The sequence below is a fragment of the Ptiloglossa arizonensis genome, chromosome 1 (genome assembly GCF_051014685.1).
Source record: "Ptiloglossa arizonensis isolate GNS036 chromosome 1, iyPtiAriz1_principal, whole genome shotgun sequence".
Classification (NCBI taxonomy): Eukaryota; Metazoa; Arthropoda; class Insecta; order Hymenoptera; family Colletidae; genus Ptiloglossa; species Ptiloglossa arizonensis.
In genome coordinates, this window is record NC_135048.1 from 23,634,921 (window position 1) to 23,653,316 (window position 18,396).

General features: G+C 41.4%; 1 protein-coding gene and 1 non-coding gene across 6 annotated transcripts in view; one reads left to right on the forward strand and one right to left on the reverse strand.

Annotated features, from left to right (window-relative positions):
* Nucleotides 1-18,396, reverse strand: part of LOC143146770 (uncharacterized) — a 272,791-nt gene that overhangs the window by 14,348 nt on the left and 240,047 nt on the right. The gene's annotated exons all lie outside the window — the stretch shown is intronic.
* Nucleotides 16,145-16,226, forward strand: Trnas-aga (transfer RNA serine (anticodon AGA)). Its single transcript has one exon. It is a non-coding gene; the product is annotated as a tRNA-Ser (tRNA).

The following is an 18,396-nucleotide window of genomic DNA, read 5'->3' on the forward strand; positions in this document are numbered from 1 at the left end:
AAACAGAGACCGAAAGAGAGTGGACTAGATTTTTTTACCTTTAAAAGTGGAGAATTTAAAGAAGAGAAATTGACTTGTATCTCGATGGGGTAGGGTCGTAAATTGTAAACGTGCTTATGTTACCGAATGATACATGTTGTGTATATTTCACAAAGTGTTTTATTAGAAACATGTAAAAACGCACGAATTTTTTCCGTTACCTAATATTATTTATTTTACTGTATTTTATTGTAGGTTAATAGGAGCATACATATTCATCTCAGCTTTTACGTATCTATACACCTTTCAGTTCATGTTGCACGCAGCTTTGGTACAATAAAGATGTATTATTATTATTATTATCAGCACGAACACCGTTCGACCTTATATTTCTATACGAAATAATAAGTATCGATTTTGGAAGCATAATTTTAATATTTAATGACGTCGTGTACAATTTCTCCATTAATTACGCGAACGTTTTCGATCTAAACGGTCATTCGTAGACATTGCAAATTTTAATTATCTGTACAAAAGAGGAAAGAATATAAAAAAATGCATCGTTCGTAAAAAGTAATAAAAATATTCACCGATGAATATTAAAATCATGCGCGAAAAAAAAATTTTGATTTTTGATTAATATTCATAAGAAACATGTATAAATATGTAATAAATATATACACATTTCTAACAGTTAATATAAAATATTGACAATAAATATTAGCAATTTGATTCTTTTACAATTTGTTTATCTTCGTATCTGTTAGAAACTTGCGAAGCGATTACTTATTCCATACTAACACGCATCGTACGTTATATAGTGATCTTAGCTCGACAAATATTGTCCGTAACATGTTAATTTATACCGCGATAAGACTGACTCATTTTCTGTACCATCCATGTCACTCAAGCGCGTATTATCTAAAATTCAATCTCGAGTAAACCACGTCGTCCTCGCTTCACTTATTATTACGGTGTCCCTCTTGGTCGTCTCTTGGTCATCGAGGCGTTCTCCCGTGAAATAAACAAACGAATAACTATTTTATTCGAGAAACGTTTTCAACTCGGGTGTGTCCCCAAAAATTCGAAAACATTGTTCACCTTTCTCCCAAAGTTACTCACATTTTAACGACAGTTTGAACAACCATGGATGTGACCACGCCCTGGGTCCAAATAGACCCGTAATTTAACCTCACTCGCACAAATACTTCGAACAAAGATTCTATCATTTCAAAAGATTCTATTATCGTACCTTTTTTAATTTCTAAAAAAAAATGTACTTACAATTAACAATAATCGAACGATACGAGTCTCTCTGGGTCACAAAAGACCCAGGTGTGGCACGACAAAGATTAACACCGTTTTTAAGATTCGGGACAATTCCAAGATGTCGAATCATTAACGTTGCGTTCAATTTGAGGCGGGGACGAATTTGCAAAAGGCTACGAACGTCTTAACGTTATTTCTCGCGGGAGAAAGGGCGGGAGAATGGGTAGAGAAAGAGAGGAGCGTCTTGAAACCGGGGAGCTCGACGACAACGATGCACAAACGGGGAAGAATACGGAGGATGGCTCTTTTGTCACGGCCCCTCTTTTGAGGGAACGATCAGCCGCGACCACACCTTATTAGACTTTTCATTTCCATTCTCCCCGTTTCCCCTTTATCCTTCTTTTTTCTCCTTCATCTTCTGTTTTTTTGTCAACACAAGGGAGGGTCTTCTGCGTTCCGTTTATTGCGTTGAAGAGTCACGAAGACTTTTTCGTCGCGATATATTCGTCGCGAGATGTACACCACCACAGTCGCGCGCGCCTGGTACCGAGAAACTCCGAGTTCCTTTGAAGTCGAGGAACCCAAGAAAACGCGTTCTTCGTCTCTCGTTAAAAGAAAAGCGCGTACGACACACGTCTGTGCGCGGGCACTCGCGCGGCTAACTCGCGAATTGCACGCTCGCCGGGCGGAACGAGGCAACTTTGCTTTCGTAGAAAACACCGCGTTGGCGCGTCGTTGGAATTTTCTTTCCTGGAGATTTAACGAGGTTTTTTTCACACTTTTTCTATTGTTGCACGAAGAAATGGGTCATACCGTTTTCTTGATCTTTCGACGATGATAAACTAAATACACGAGGAGCGTGTTTCGAGTTCGAAATCACGGGACTCGTTCTTTTAACGAGGTGCAAGTTGAACACGATCTATTGACTCTATTTAAGTAATGAAGAAAAATGAGATTTTCTTTTCTTTTTGTATTTGTTGCACGAAGAAATGGGTCATACTGTTTTCTTGATCTTTCGACGGTGATAAACTAAATACACGAGGAGCGTGTTTCTGAATCACAGGACATGTTCTTTTAACGAGGTACAGGTTAAAAATAACACATTGACTCTCTTTAGGTAATAAAAAAAGTGAAATTTTCTTTCTTTTTATATTTGTTGCACGAAGAAATAGGTCATACTGTTTCTTGATCTTTCGACGGTGATAAATTAAATACACAAGGAACGTGTTTCGAGTTCAGAATCGCGGGACTCGTACTTTTAACGAGGTGGAGGTGACTCGTTGAGTTTCTTTAAATAATAGAAAAAGAGTAAGGTTTCTGGAAGAAGACTCGTTCACCGATTGCTTTAGATTGTATTTTACATATTTCAACTCGCATCATGACATATTCAGTAGCTACACTTGGTCTACATTGACTCGATAAGTGTACCAAAGAGCTAGATACTTCTGGACAGAACTTCCATTTAACAATCGGAATTTTTCCAGATTATTTCGTTATTGATCTGCATTACTATCAATATAGTCATCACTCTCGTGAGTATATCGATCTTTCTAAATATATTTATTTCCATATTAGTTCGCTCCTCTTCGTGGAATATCAAACCACTTGTTCAGATATGTTCTTTCTCGACAAAACGCAGCTATTTCGTTAACAATAAGTATAACATTCATCAACTTCCAAACAAAATTAGCAAGTTATGCGAGTCGTCTCTCATCGAACAAAAATTTCTCTTCAATCCTTCTGCAAGGTAACTAAATAAAAATAACTCAACGAGAATCTTTCGTTGAGCTCCTTCCACGTAGATGTTCAAAGTTAAAGCTCCGTTAGCTCAAAGCTTCCCTCTACGGGTCTCAATTCTTCGAATCTCGTTTCGAAACATCGTGAACGGGTTTTGGAAGAACTGTCGTCAACGTAACATCGATTCTTTTCGATGGAGGAGGACAATAATCCTTCCTCTTTGAGTTACGGAAGAGCTCGAAGGCACGTGACCACTCGTTCTCGACGATCGATGATAAAGCGTTGCTCGGGGACGGGTAATTCGAAACCTGCGAGAGAGTTAATTACCCATGATTGCTCGCACGGAATAATTATTCGTGAATAATTGGAAACGAAATGTTCCTAGATTTTCACAGCCCGAGGTACGGCCGATAACGATGCCACGGAGGACTCCATTAAGCGCATCGCTTTGTTTCGCGTTCCTTAGCACCGTGAAGGATATCGAGTTTTTGCAAAGAAAAAAGAAAAAACAAAACGAGTACACAGACTGAATGGAAAAAGAGCGTCAAAAGGGAATTCGCGACACGACGAGTCGCTGTTTAATTAAACGGTAATCTTTTAATTGGCGCGTACTATTAAACAAGGAACCAAACGAACGCGATCCATCGATGGGGAACGTTGTCGGTCGTGGCACACTATTTATTGGAATAATTTTTTTTTTGTGTTATTGTTAACGATAGCTGGAATTTTCAATGGTCCAGCGATGTCAATTAAATTCGGTCTATCGGTTATTGAACGATAACGATCGTTACATGTTTTTGTCCGCGAACGTTTCAATTTTATTTCGAACTTGAAAAATGATACATATACAAAGAGTATATGTATATATATAAATGTTATAGAATATAAATGTGCGATACAAATTGAGGTCTACGAGACTGCTACGCAGTTTTTAAAAATCTTTTTTAAATTTTTCTGTATGTACAATATTAATTTAGAATTCAGTGAACCCAAGTAAGAAGAGATTACCACGGGATAAAGATGTTAGAATTGTAAAATGAAGTTACTGCGTAATATACTAGGTGGTTCAATAAGTTTTGTCGGTTTTTCCATTGTAAAGAAATACTATGACACCTCAACTTCGAACAACTGTAAATATCAACGTGAAACTTCACACATTTTCGTCAAACACTAGTATCATCTTTCGAGAAATAAAACAACGAACCTAATAGCTCCATTTCTCATCGAACGACAAAACTTATCAAGCAACCTAATGCAAGTAACATAAAATAAGATGTGTCTATAATAATTTCCGATTCTAAACTGACAAATATTAAAAGTGTCATCTCGACTTCCCCACACTGTGCACGATTATCTTCACAAACAAATACCTCACAACAATATCCAAGTACACCACCCACGAATATTTTCCATAAAATCTCCAATCCCTCACGCGCGAGAAATTTCCTTATTTTTTGACCAAAGTTTCCACAATGTGCATGAAAAATATTTCAAAACCTTGGTGAAATATTCTCACCATTTTTTCATACCGATCGCGGACATTTTTATACAACTTTCGCGCTCGCCGTAAATCTGTGCTCCATTACAAAGAATTCTTCACCCCGGTGCGAGTGTTGCGATTCGTCTCGCTTTCGCGCGAAAAGTAAATACGATTTCGTGCCGCGAGACGGAATCGACGAGGAAAAAAGTTCCAGAGTGGATCGACGGTCACCGAAATCGATTTCGTGGGAGTGTTTCATCCCCCTCCGTCAACCCCTCTCCGTCACGGTCGAGTTTTTCTCGCTGGAGGGAAAAGTGGTATTGATTCGAGTCGCGACAATTACGCGCGCAATCCTCGGAATAATTAACGCTCGGCGTCTTCCGGCAACGACCGGTGGTCCCAGTGAATCGCTACGGGGTTGATTTACGGTGTCATTGTGGTCACCGGTCGTCGGTGATTATCGATTTCGCGAGGCTGCGATATGCATATTAAATTGTGCCCCGCACAGGGCGCAGCTGTCGTTTCTGCGGGAATAAACGATCCGTTCATAATTGGCGGCGCGAGCCAATTAGATCGCCGGAGAAGTGGCCACCACGTTGCATCCACGATCGAAAAAATCGAATGTTTTCGTACGGTGAACGAGTGGATGGGACACAACCGTGCCCCAAAGTGGTGAGCTAGGGTCTCGAGAATCCCTGTCTATTATTTTCTCGTGTTTACATGTTTCGTGAAGAGGGGTTACGACCCCAGGAGAAATATTCAGGGTGTCAACGTGTCGATGGGAGTGTCGGTTTTAATACGGTTGAAGTATTGAAAGAGCGAGTCTTATAGAATAGTTGACACTGGTGTGCGTGGGTAGGTGACTCGTGTAGAGATTACATTTGGTAAATTTATGTTCTATTATCCTCTGTGGTGTTTTAGATTGTACTTTTGGGGACTCGACAAGGGGGTGATTATGTATATAATTTGCTTAGGAAATGTAGTAGGAAGATTTGTATTTTGAGCGAGTATGGTGCAATTGTTGGATTATTGTACGATGTATGAATCTGGTGAGGATCGAGACGATAGATTGTTAAGAATTTGTAAGTTTTTTTTTAATAGAATTGTTTTAAAGAGGGAATAAGATATACCCTCTTGAGTTACAGATTATCGAAACGAAAAGTATCGACAGTGTTTTACTTCTTAAAGAGGCGAATTGGGGTTCGAGTGGATTGAAACACGTTTCGTTTGGAAATACATGATTTATAAACCATGGTGACAGGTAATTGATGGAACGTGCAAAAAATGGTTGGGAGTTTCTCATCTCTCGGATTGGGTCATCGAATTTTGTCGTTTTTCAGAAGGGAGGGTTGTAGACGTATCAAAAATATGCTCGTTATCGGTGAATTTATGCAATTAATTACACTTGATCGACGACAAGAAACAGACCGAGAAACTGTATATGGATAATAATTCTCCACCCTCCAAAAAGAAAAAACTAATTTAAATCCAGAGGGGTTGCTTCAGAAATATACTCGTCATTCGACTATACGTTCAACTAATTATACTTTATCGAGGACAAATAACAAAAAACATGTACATCGATAATCCCCACCCCAAAAAAAAACAAATTAAATTCATTGGAGGGGTTAAAGTACACGTGATCTATAAACGAGGGAGATGGAACGTGCAAAAAATGGTCATGGAGTTCCCAACCCTTCGTATCGAATCGTTTTTCACTGAGTGAGGGTATATTAGATCGAAATACCCGACATTCGGATACTCCCTCAATTAACTGAACCTCATCGAGGACAAATAACAAAAAAACGTGTACCTCGATAATCCCCACTTAAAAAAAAAAAAAATTAAAATTAAATTCATTGGAGGGGTTAAAGTACACGTGATCTATAAACGAGGGATAATATATCGAATCGTTTATCATGGAGTGAGGGTATATTAAATCGAAATACTCGACATTCGGATACTTCCTCAATTAACTGAATCTCATGGAGGACAAATAACAAAAAAACCTATACCTCGATAATCTCCACTTCAAAAACAAAAAAAAATAAAAATTAAATTCATTGGAGGGGTTAAAGTATACGTGATCTATAAACGGGGGAGACGCACAGTTTTCTCGAGTTACGCAGAGTTCCCCACTCTTCGGTCTCGGATCGTCGAAATACGTCGTTTTTCAAGGGGGTTGAACGGCGCGGGGGTTGCGCGTCGAAAAGATGTGTCCCGCGTATCAGAAATCCATTTACCATCGGCCCGGACTCGTGCAACCTCGCGCGACTATCGGGGCGCGTCGAGCCACGAAACCCGTGACAGGCTGTGACGAGTGAGAGACGGTGAGAGGGGAGTGGTGGGGGAGAAGGGGGCGGGGCGGTGCACGCGAGTGTACGCCGCCGGTAGGCAACCCGCGATGACTATAGATACCTAGAATTCGATAATGGAATTCTAGGTCATCGGACAATCGCGCGACGCGACGATACATCATTCTAGGGTCGAGATTATGGAGTCTTCTTGGCCGTCGAGTCTCTCTCGAGCAACGAGCAGTTAATTTTAGCGAAGAATCGCACCGAAGGATCTTAATTTTAGCACCGGAAGGATCGATCGACAACCCTCCTACCCCCCCCTCTCGATGATTGTGACCGATTTTTCCACGAGATTCGCGATCTTCGCGCTCGAATTCACTCGTTTCGACGCGTATCGTTTATTTCCGTTGGAACACACACGTTCTCTTGCGTAGGAATCGAGTGCCAGGAACCATACCGGGGGCTGGGGGGGGGGGCGACGGCGGAGGGGGCAACAGAAGAGCTTTCAAGCTTCTGTGTGCACGAAGCGTTGCGGATCGGTTGTTGATTTCGATCTCGATGGCCGTGGGGACGTCGAAATCTTGTCTACTCGAAAGACCGGGTCTCGAATGGTTCGAGGGAACTTCTTTGAAAAGGTAGCCGAAAGTTCCCTCGAAGCTTCCGGAGGAGTATTGTTCCGGGGCTGGAATTTACTCCAAGCGATTCCAGGGAATGCTTACGTTCGAAACTTGCGTTTACGAAAGACGATTTATCGTTGCTTTTACTAGCGAGAGCGGATTTCTTGCGGCTCTTTTTGTTTCACGGAATTATTTTCACCTTGTTCGCGTCTGCGTATAGGTTAGGTTCAATGGCGGTGCAATCGAGCCTCGCTTTTTCAAACTGTTCGTTGATGTACCGTGGTATTTTCGTCGCGTAACTTGTAGAAAAAAATATATGTTATTACTACTATTTTTATTTTGGAGGTTACACGTTTATTTGGATTATTATAGGTTAGATTCGATAATGGCGCGTTTGAGTTTCAATTTCTACGCCGCTCTTTACAGATGCACATATGTTTCTTCACGGTACAAGAAACACGGTATTATTATTTTATTTCTTTTTCTTCGTCGTCGATAGTATTATTTTCCATTTTTTCGTCTCTCTTTTCTCTCCATGCTATTACAGGTTAGGTTAATAGCGGCGCGCCCGAGTCTCGCCATTTACACCATTACTGTGCGCGTATTTCTTTCTTTATGGATTAATAAAGCCGTTATTACTGTTATAACTGTTATTTTCCCTAATTTCCACGTTTCGATAGTTCGGCGCAACGTTGCCATCGTCGTTATTACTATTACAATGCAACCTCAACGGGTTGCAGCAGCCCCGGTAAGTAACTCGGGATTACTATGACGTGCTTCTATTTTCATTACACAAAGTGCCGTGCAGCCTGTATTTTCAATGACATTGTAGAACCAAAACCGAAATCGATGTTACTGATTCGCGAACTCGTACAACCAATAATATCGTGAACTGTACATTGTTTGATTCTTCCCATACGTACCACCCTCTCAAGTTGTCACAGACATAGGCGTCGACTTTCGAAAGAAGTCGTTATCGAATTAAAAAAAAGATCAGTTACAATTTTACATTCAAAGTCGCGTTAAAAATGTCCGATAATTATAGGGAAAAGGATAATTTCGAAAAAGGCTACAGTTTGCGAAATTATTATTATTATTATTATATTATCCATAGAAGAAACAACAGATTCCATCGATGTTTTCGATATTCCATCGTCTTCCAAGGACTTCTTCCTCGCAAAGTCATTTCCTCGTGGCGGTGAGGGACATTTCTTTTCTTTCCTTTTTCTTTTTTTTTTTTTCGTTACCCTTGATCGTAAAACCGGAATAAAACCGAAGTCGCTGCGTTCGAAAAATCGGAACGAAGACGGTTGGCGAGGATCTCGGGGAACGGAACACACCGTGGTGTATACACACACATACACACATATGTATATATATATATATATATATATATATATATATATATATATAACCACCTCCATGGAACAACGCGAAACTTCGATCGTCGACGAGGGCTTCGACTCACCGCTCCCTCGTGAATACAAAATCTCGAGATGAAACTCGTATATCCGTCTCGCGACGTCGTTGGAAAAGTTTCCTCGCGCACCCGTCGAGACACCGCGCATTCTTTTCGTTTTCCACGGGCGGCGAAATTTCGGAGCTCTCGAAAGCCGTGAAGTCGACCGATGGCGCGACGCTGGAACGGGGATGGGTGGGGGGATACTCCCCTCGTGGGAAATCGCTGTTCTACTCCCCCCTACTCCACCCCCACCCACTCTCAAACTCGTCGAAAGCTCACCGACGAAACTTTGGAACCGATCGGGCAATAACGATTCCCCGCGATTCAATTTCGATGACCGATCGTTGCCAAAGACTATTTCAACGAACGTCGTTTACGGACCTGAGTAATTTTCACCGGGAAGTTTGCACACTAGGGCAACGCGCGTTCTTTTGTTCTTTGTACGCGCGTTGGTCGGATACACGGCGAGCAATTGCAGACTTTCTATAGCGGAATGTACAGTGGTGCCCGGACGTATTCGGAAGAATCATTATCGTTTGTGTTTTTCGGACCTAGATAATCCTACAACTCGAGATACTATTCCTAGAAGAATAATAAAACACGATGGAATTTTATTCACTATCGAAAGTCATAGTTCGTGTATTTGGTGTTGTATAATATTTTCGCGAAAGTACCACTAATAGATTGCTGAGGTCCTCCCGTTGAAAATGAGTACAAACACGACCATATTCGGACAATATTTAATTTTTTGCTACAGTACATTTTTCAAAAATTATATTTACATGTGCGCGAAAGTGGTCCGAATACGGTCGTGTTTGGGCTCGTTTTCATCGGGAGGATCTCGCGAATCTATCGAAGGTACTCTCGCGCAGGTACGACGAGAAACGTAAGTGTTTAGTTCGCGTATCGAGCGTCGCTTCAAAGTTCAGCGAACCGAGCGCGCGTAATAGGAAACGCACTCGCTCCTGGTGTATCTCGTTCGTTCTCGGCGTCGAACGGTTCACGCGTGACCGGGTCTCGGGTCGAGATAAAAAAAAAGGTCAATTCCTGGAACGAATTCACAACCAACCCCCGACTACACGGGAACATTTATCTTGATTTTTCGCGCGTAGACGAGCACCGCGCTGTTTACACGGTGTAAAAGTTCGACGCGTAGGCGATTGTCGCCGTTCTTTCGATCGTGTCGTTCAAGTGGGAGGGCAGCCTCACTCCTTCCGAGAAATTCTGGATATTGCCAGGCACAGGTCGTAGGAAGTTGCCCTCAATGGCCGACGCGACATAAAGCAACCGCGTCTCAGAAATCTCGAGATCTAAATTACCGAGCTGTCAGCGATTGGCGTCGATACACGCTCCTATTCATACGAAGTGTAAAAAAAGTCCTTTCCCTCGGTTTTATCTACAGCGAAACAGCTACGCTTTCCCCTGCCGTCACTTCGAGACCCCATTTCCCGCGGAAACGAGATTTCCCGGTCAGGAGAGCCTATGGAGCGTTGCACGGGATCCAAGATGGAACGCGACATTCCGCCCGTGGGAATACTCCCGGAGTATTCGACTCTGAATAATTCGACTGACCAGTAATGACTTCGGGGATTCGAATAATGATTCGAGGCGGTACGATCCGTGTGATGGTAATTGGAGCACTTCGTTTGCAAAGAGAAGACGAGGGAAGTGATGAAGAAGTGAAAGAAGAAGAGGAAGAAAAAGAAGAAGAAGAAAAAGAAGATAGAACCTAGATTATTACGAGGTAAGAGAGAGGGAGAAAATTCGTGCAATTATCGAAGTACGTGCGATTATCGAGGTAATTCACTCTAACTTTACTCCTTGCTAAATGACCATCTTACTGCTTTCTTATCATTTTAAATTGCTGAATTCTCTTCCTTTTCTTTTTCACTGCGTTGACAAGAAACACTCCGAAGAAAACACCGATTATTACGTTCATCGTTTATTTGCACGGTAGGTGATCGTTTCACCAAATTTCTTACCATGTACTGAACACCGTATTTGTACAACATTCATCTCTCTCGTATTGGTTGTACTAGGTTCAAATTACATTAAAATTATTTCTTTCTTTGTTTAAAATCTTGAATATTTTTCTCATTCACGAACTTTCCCTTCGAGTCCACATCTCCCAACATTTCTCTCTAATAAATACTCCATACGTACAGGTAGCTCTTAAAGCATGGACTCTTTAATTCGTTCACGTCGAAATTTCGATAATCGGTTCGATTATGCGCGATCTAACGCAAAATTTCGTCCAATTGCGCATTACGTTCGATTTACGAGTTCTCTTGGAAATATTAAAAAATTGATACAACGAAGGAGCTACGTGCCCGGTGGAGAAACGTGTAACAGTCATAAGCAACGTCGACGAATGTACGTAGCTATAGTTTAATTCCGAGCGGTGGGTATTTTTAAAAATTCAATTCCGGCTCGACGTACGCCGATGGACAGTAGTTCCCCGGGAACGGAACACAAGGACAAACGGCGCGTGGATCACGTTCGTCCTTTTTTCTCCTACCGGCCCGTTATATTTGTTCTCCGCGTGGAAGCGAGCGTTGTTCCGCTCGATCATGCTCGTGCTCCATCGAAACGAGATTCCGCGATCGGAAGGGGGTCACGGTTGCGTTAACCCAGTTCGCGAATTTTAGCCACCGCGAACCAGGAGAAACCTGGAAATATCGTCGTGGGATCCACGCGGAGCAGTGATATCTTCCCGACATGCAGACATACCCCAAGTGCAACGTTCACTTTTTAATGAGCTTCAGGGCAGAGATGGTGCACGAAGCACAGAAACTAACGATATATGATTTCAGGTCAGACGGTTAACTCTTCGAAAGATATTTAACGTTAAACTTTCACGGAGCTGATATATCTTTGATAATACGATTGGCTGACGAACAAGCGAGACATTTGGTAGCTATCTGGTTAAACCGATTCTTCTTCTGCAGGAGTTTCGACACGTAATTTTCCATCGTTGTAACGATCGGCGATAAAACAACGTACGTTGAATCGCGTGCGAATCGTTAATTTTCCGGTGTGAAATAGATCCTTTTTTAAACGCTCACGGCGTGTAAAGTTTCTACGCCTTGGGGCCGTACCAACGATAAATATTATTCAAAGTTATGCACCGCTCGAAGTATCAATTAGAAGTAATTCGCAGCACCGGGTACACTGGATGGACACACGTACCGGTTAATTAAGCGTAATTGATTCCGTTTAAGAGATTCACTGTTTCGAAAAGTTCGACGCGGGACGACAAGACGTGTGCAATTTGTCAAGCGCGGATCCGTGGCGGTGCGTCACGCGATACGAAGACAGACGGTTCTGTAACGCTTGAACGTCGTGTAACAGTTGGATCGTCGACGATCGTGTGACCAAAAATCGCGTGTCGTTGGTTTTGGTGTTCGTCGTTGGGAAAATGCCTCGCGAAAAATTGAACGGTAGACTCGGGTATGTCTCCTCGCGAGTGTTCTCTTCTCCCGCCACATGGCCGCGGTCTGCAATTTTTTCACCGTCCGCAAACATGCCAGGCGAGCAGCCGACTGTGGAGCGAATCTGCGTTCGCGGATAACGCCGAGCGGTGCTTGGTAATTGCCAGGTTCGTGGCACGTAATCGCTAATTGGCGAAGAACGCGCAACCACCGCGAGGGGATATTTTCGTTCGTACTTTTCTCCGAGTGAAATTAAAAATACAGAATTCGCTCGTTAGGTGAGCAATTAAATAAGAGAAGCGGCTGCCCCGTTGTTAATTCAGCGAACGTTCGAGCGTGAATTTCTATTCCACGTCGCGTTTCAACGAGACGGTTCGCTTTTCGAATCAGAACCGCTTCATCGCGTGTCCCCGGCGAGTCGATTTCGTACCAAATTTCTTTCGAAGACACCGTGGTTACGTATTCCGATTTAATACCTATTTCTTTCGCGCAGAATCGCGCAGATTTGCACGGACCGTGTGTCGTTTTCTTTATGGCGGAAATAATGGATTTTAGAAGAATTGGAATGGATTTTAGAATTGTGGATTTTGAGGTACTTTTCCCCGAGCGTGGAATTTTTAATTTTTTGGAATCTTTCTTTCTTGACGATGAAAATTATAGCTTTCAGAATAATGTTTCCCGGACTGTAGACATTGTATCGGAACTGAAAAACTGTTTTTCTGGATATAGGAACTCTACATTTTGGAACAATGTTATTTTGATTATGGAAACTTTCCATTTTGGAACAATGTTTTTCTGACTATGGAAATTTTATATTTTGGAACAATGATTTTTTGACTGTGGAAACTCTACATTTTGGAACAATGTTTTTCTGACTATGGAAATTTTATATTTTGGAACAATGATTTTTTGACTATGGAAACTCTACATTTTGGAACAATGTTTTCTTCACTATGGAAACTCTATATTTTGGAACAATGTTTTCTTGACTATGGAAACTTTCCATTTTGGAACAATGTTATCTTGACTATGGAAACTCTACATTTTGGAACAATGTTATTTTGATTATGGAAACTTTCCATTTTGGAACAATGTTTTTCTAACTGTGGAAACTTTCCATTTTCGAATAATGTTATCTTGACTATGGGAACTCAATATATTAGAACAATTTTTTTACTCATAGACACCATAGATGTTTCCACACAATAAAATGAAGACTTTTCAAAAATGAAAATCTATACTTCATTCGTGTATAAATAATACACGACCTATACATATAAAATAAAAATCCAGGAACCCTCGAGCTGTTACGATTTATGTAATTAAACAAAGTAATCCCACCCGGAGACAATGATCGTTTCCAACCCCAGAAATCCCATCCTCCTCCTTTCGTTCGTGATCTTCGATCCACCGACCGAATCTCGCAGATATTGAACCATAAAAAAAAAAAAGAAAAAAAAACAGATATTCTTGGCACAATCCCGTCAATTTATATTCGTATCGTTCCCGAACTGGATCAAGGCCTCGACAGCCTCCTTTCCGCGTTCATCCCTTGTTTAATAATCTAAAGAAGCCATTAGCAACGTTCCGCGAGGCTGTGCCCGTACGAAGATGCGGTAAGGATATCACGGTTTATTTTTACTACTCCCGAGCCAGCGACGTGTTAGACGAATAGAATCAACGAGGCAGTGGCTCAGAAAGATTGATCAATGGCGGATAGAGAGTCCATAACGGGACCCATTGAACGTCGGTGAAAAATTTATCGCGAGGAACGAAAGGTTGCGCGAGAACGCGTCGATCGACGCCTGGAGGGGGAATCTGAGGAGGAGTGGGGGTGAAAAAAGTATCTCTCTTCCAATAGGGAGCCGTGTGCGTCCTCCCTCAGGACCGTTCTCATCCCTTGGTTCTCCGCTCTCCAGATAAGCACTGCTTTCGAATAGCGGGAAGTTTTTCGATCGGACTTTCTCCGCTTGGCGTACGGTAGATAATGGCGTAACTCGGTCTAGGTTCGATGATAGCGATGGAAGGGGAACGGGGGTCGAGAAAAAAAAAAAGGAAAAAAATAAATGTTTAATCCCGGGAAAAGGTCGCTCTCGGCTTTCGAACTGTGTCCCCAGCGAGATAAAGTCGAGGTAACGCGCGCGATCGTGCCAAGTTTCCGGATCTGGGTCCGGGACTCGAGACGATTATATTAAAATTTCGATCACTGTGGGAGAAGGTCGCGGCTTAATAGCGCAGAAACCCGAGGAGAGTTACGAGGCGATCCCGTTCGATGCGACGGGAGTGAATCTATCGACGATCAGGGTTAGACGCGATGATGGGTGGCGGGATAGTATTTCGATCGTCGATTATCGGGGATGTCGTACATCAATTATACCTACGGCTCTTATTCGACGTAGACGACAAACCCCCGGTCGGGTAGCGTGGATACTTCATCGATTGAGAACCGACCAGGTAGTCGTCATCCCCTCCACCGTTGAATGGAAATCCACCCTCAAAACTGGGAATCTAACGTCCACTAATTTCGAACCCGAGCAATTCGTGTTTAATATTTTCGTTTATTCGAGAGACGCGAGGGTACTCTTTGATAGAATTGTGGATTTTTGGATTGTTCAGATGATTAGTTTTTTTCAGTTGGTTGGTACTGGTGTGTTTTCGAGAGAGTGGAGGGTACTGTCGAAAGCGTAGCTCTGGTATTAACTCAAAGATGATGGGATGTATCGTTATAATTTATTAGGGTATAGGGAATTTTCAAAATTTTCGAGAATTACTTTTTTTTCTGTACGTTGGTACTAGTGTGTTTTCGAGAGAGTGGAGAACACTTTTGAAAGCATATCTCTGGTATGTACTCAAAGATGATGTAATGTATCGTTATAATTTATTAAGGTATAGGGAATTTTCAAAATTTTCAAGAATTGCTTCGTTTTCACTAGGTTGGTACTAGTGTGTTTTCGAGAGAGTGGAGAATAATTTCGAAAGCGTACCTCTGGTATTAATTTAACGATGACAGAACACCTCACTTGCAATCTAATAGTGCATTTTCAAAATTTTCGAGAATTACTTTTTTTTCTGTACGTTGGTACTAGTGTGTTTTTGAGAGAGTGGAGAATAATTTCGAAAGCATATTTCCGGTATTAACTCAAAGATGATGGGATATATCGTTATAATTGATTAGGGTATAGGGAATTTTTCAAATTCTCAAGAATTGTTTCGTTTTCAGTAGGTTGGTACTAGTGTGTTTTCGAGAGAGTGGAGAATAATTTCGAAAGCGTACCTCTAGTATTAACTCAACGATGACAAAACACCTCACTTGCAATCCATTAGTAGATAGGCATTTTCCAAATTTTCGAGAATTACTTTTTTTTCTGTACGTTGGTAGTAGTGTGTTTTCGAGAGAGTGAAGAATATTTCCAAAAGCGTACCTCTGGTATTAATTTAACGATGACAAAACACCTCACTTGCAATCCATTAGTGCATTTTCAAAATTTTCGAAAATTACTTTTTTTCAGTAGGTTGGTAATAGCATGTTTTCGAGAGAGAGTGGAGAATATTTTCGAAAGCGTACCTCTGGTATTAATTTAACGATGATTGGACATACCACTTGCAATCCATTAGTGCATAGGCATTTTCAAAATTTTCGACAATTACTTTTTCTTTCAGTAGGTTGGTACTTTCGAAAGCGTACCTCTGATATTAACTCGACGAGGTTGGAGTAGCACTGACGATAATGGGATGCCCCACTTGTAATTCATTAGTGCTCATGAAATTAAAAAATTTATTACAGATCATTTTTTATTTTATCGCGCACTATTGTATTCCTAAGAGGTTGGAAAATACATTGGAAAGCATACTTTGGATAAGTTGAATCCGTAGCAGTCGTGGCCGAGTGGTTAAGGCGTCTGACTAGAAATCAGATTCCCTCTGGGAGCGTAGGTTCGAGTCCTACCGACTGCGATGTCACAAGGATTAATATCAATTCACAAATAAAAAGTGTGCTTTGACAATTGATCCGGAGAAATACACTTTTTTACTCGAGATACCACTTTTGTATCGCAACGTGAGTAAAATTGTGTACAATTTTCGTTAAAAAAGCCGAATAAAAATGTACCCACGAAACTTATAGTACCCACCGATGTGGTATAAAGCTTCTCTTTGCTCTGATGTGTAACAGCGCTGGAAAAAGCAATTTATTCATTGGATTTTCGAAACAACTCAATGTTCCGTCGTCCACTTTGAGATTTCTTCGACCGTCTTTGGAATACAGTATATATTAATAAATAAATAAATTTCTCTCGCGATTCCGAGTCTTTTCGGGACAATAGCTTCGCGAGAAACGGTAGGTCCGAATCTTCGAAGTTTCGGTGAAGCAAAGCCCACCCCGAAATCCACGGAATATATGTACGTGTTCGTGGAAGTATCCAAGAAATCAGAATGTGACGGGTTTAAAATGTAAATACACGTATCGATTTAAAGTGGTATTATGTTGTTTCACGAACGATTAAAGCGCCCTTTTAATTCCCACGTAAAACGGATTATCACCGCGAGATTTCGTTATTACGGCGTTACGAGAAATTATCCGGGGTTACGCGTGCCAAACGCGACCACGACGGCCATAATTCAGGATCGAATTCTGCAATAGTAATCCTCTTGATCGCCGCGACAAAACGTTCGTTCGCGAAACGCTTGCGGCTTCTGTGAATGCGTTCGTGCGTTGACGCTATGGAAATCCAAACACGACATATTCTTGTGTTCAATAATCTCTGTACACAATGTCACATTTATGGTGAGCATCTTACAAGGGAGGATCCAATCTGTCCCCCATCGATTGTAACGCGTTTTTGCAGGGTGATAGAGTATAATCTCCCGATGGAATTTGTAGAATATTAAATGTAAATACTCGATAAATTTCGAAATAGGAGCAATCGAATTTCAACGTATTTTGTGTTACACGAGGTGTATATTAACCTATCGTCGAGATTGTTGCGGTGCTAATGTAAAATCGAGCAATTATTCGGCGAACGTTATCGCACCAGAGTGAAGAATTCACGGAAACTCACGTTATAAATAAAATATAACATGCACTCGTACTATAATAAATAATGAAAGCTACGGTCTGTATTTTTTTATTTCAGAAGAGAAAAATGGTACGTTTACGAATGAAAGAGATAAACGATACAACCGCGAGCTTTTACACGATTTGCCTCGTTGCAATTTCAACCAAGCACACCGACGATACAACATAAGGTTACGTCCCACGTAACTTTAATTACCTGTATCTTTCCAATAATCGAGCTTCGTTAAAATCAGAGAAAGACAGTCGGTGTTCTTTTCTCGTTAAAACCATTAAATATACGAAAAAACAATTAAATAGAATTTATTACAAAATTGTAAAATCATGTGACGGACCTTCAAGCGCAATAAATTTCACTTCACGGGGAATTGTACAAAATTTAAAAAATGTTCGTTCTCAAAATCACGATACATCGCAGATCGTTGATCAAGATCTCAGACTCGATATTCTCTACGATACTAAGCGATCGAGAATATTTAACGTCACGCGTAAAAAAGATCAATAAATTCCACGCAATTTTTATCGTTAAATCTCCATTGCGCGAAGATATACAAATACAATGTTTCCTCTCTACGAGAAATTTTGCACAATTGAAATGGAATTCTTCCTCCATGTGAAAGTTCGTTTGTCGAACGAAACGAATTTGAAAATCTATTTTTACCTCCTCGTAAAGATTCAACCATGTTTGGGCACAATACTCGTTTTGGGCAGTTCTGTAAGGACCGAGGTAACCCGAGAGGAGAATAACGATTTGGTTTCCAAAAACGGTGCACGGAATCGCGTGGAATCTAAATCTGGTCCCGGTTTTCGGAAGCATGGAATCCTCCACCCACGAGTTGCTCGAACGTCGACGCGACACGCATTTTACAAGCGGGGTGGGACGTTTTATGGGTCCTCGAGGCGGCCGCCGAATGTCAAAGTAGTCCTGTTTTACGGCGTCTCGTAAAGCCGATTGGCTGTACACGCTTCTGGCTTGTACGTCCAGCCATCTTTTTCGAAAACGTTCCCAACGTCCAATTTTTGCACGTATCCCTCGAATGGTACGTTACACTC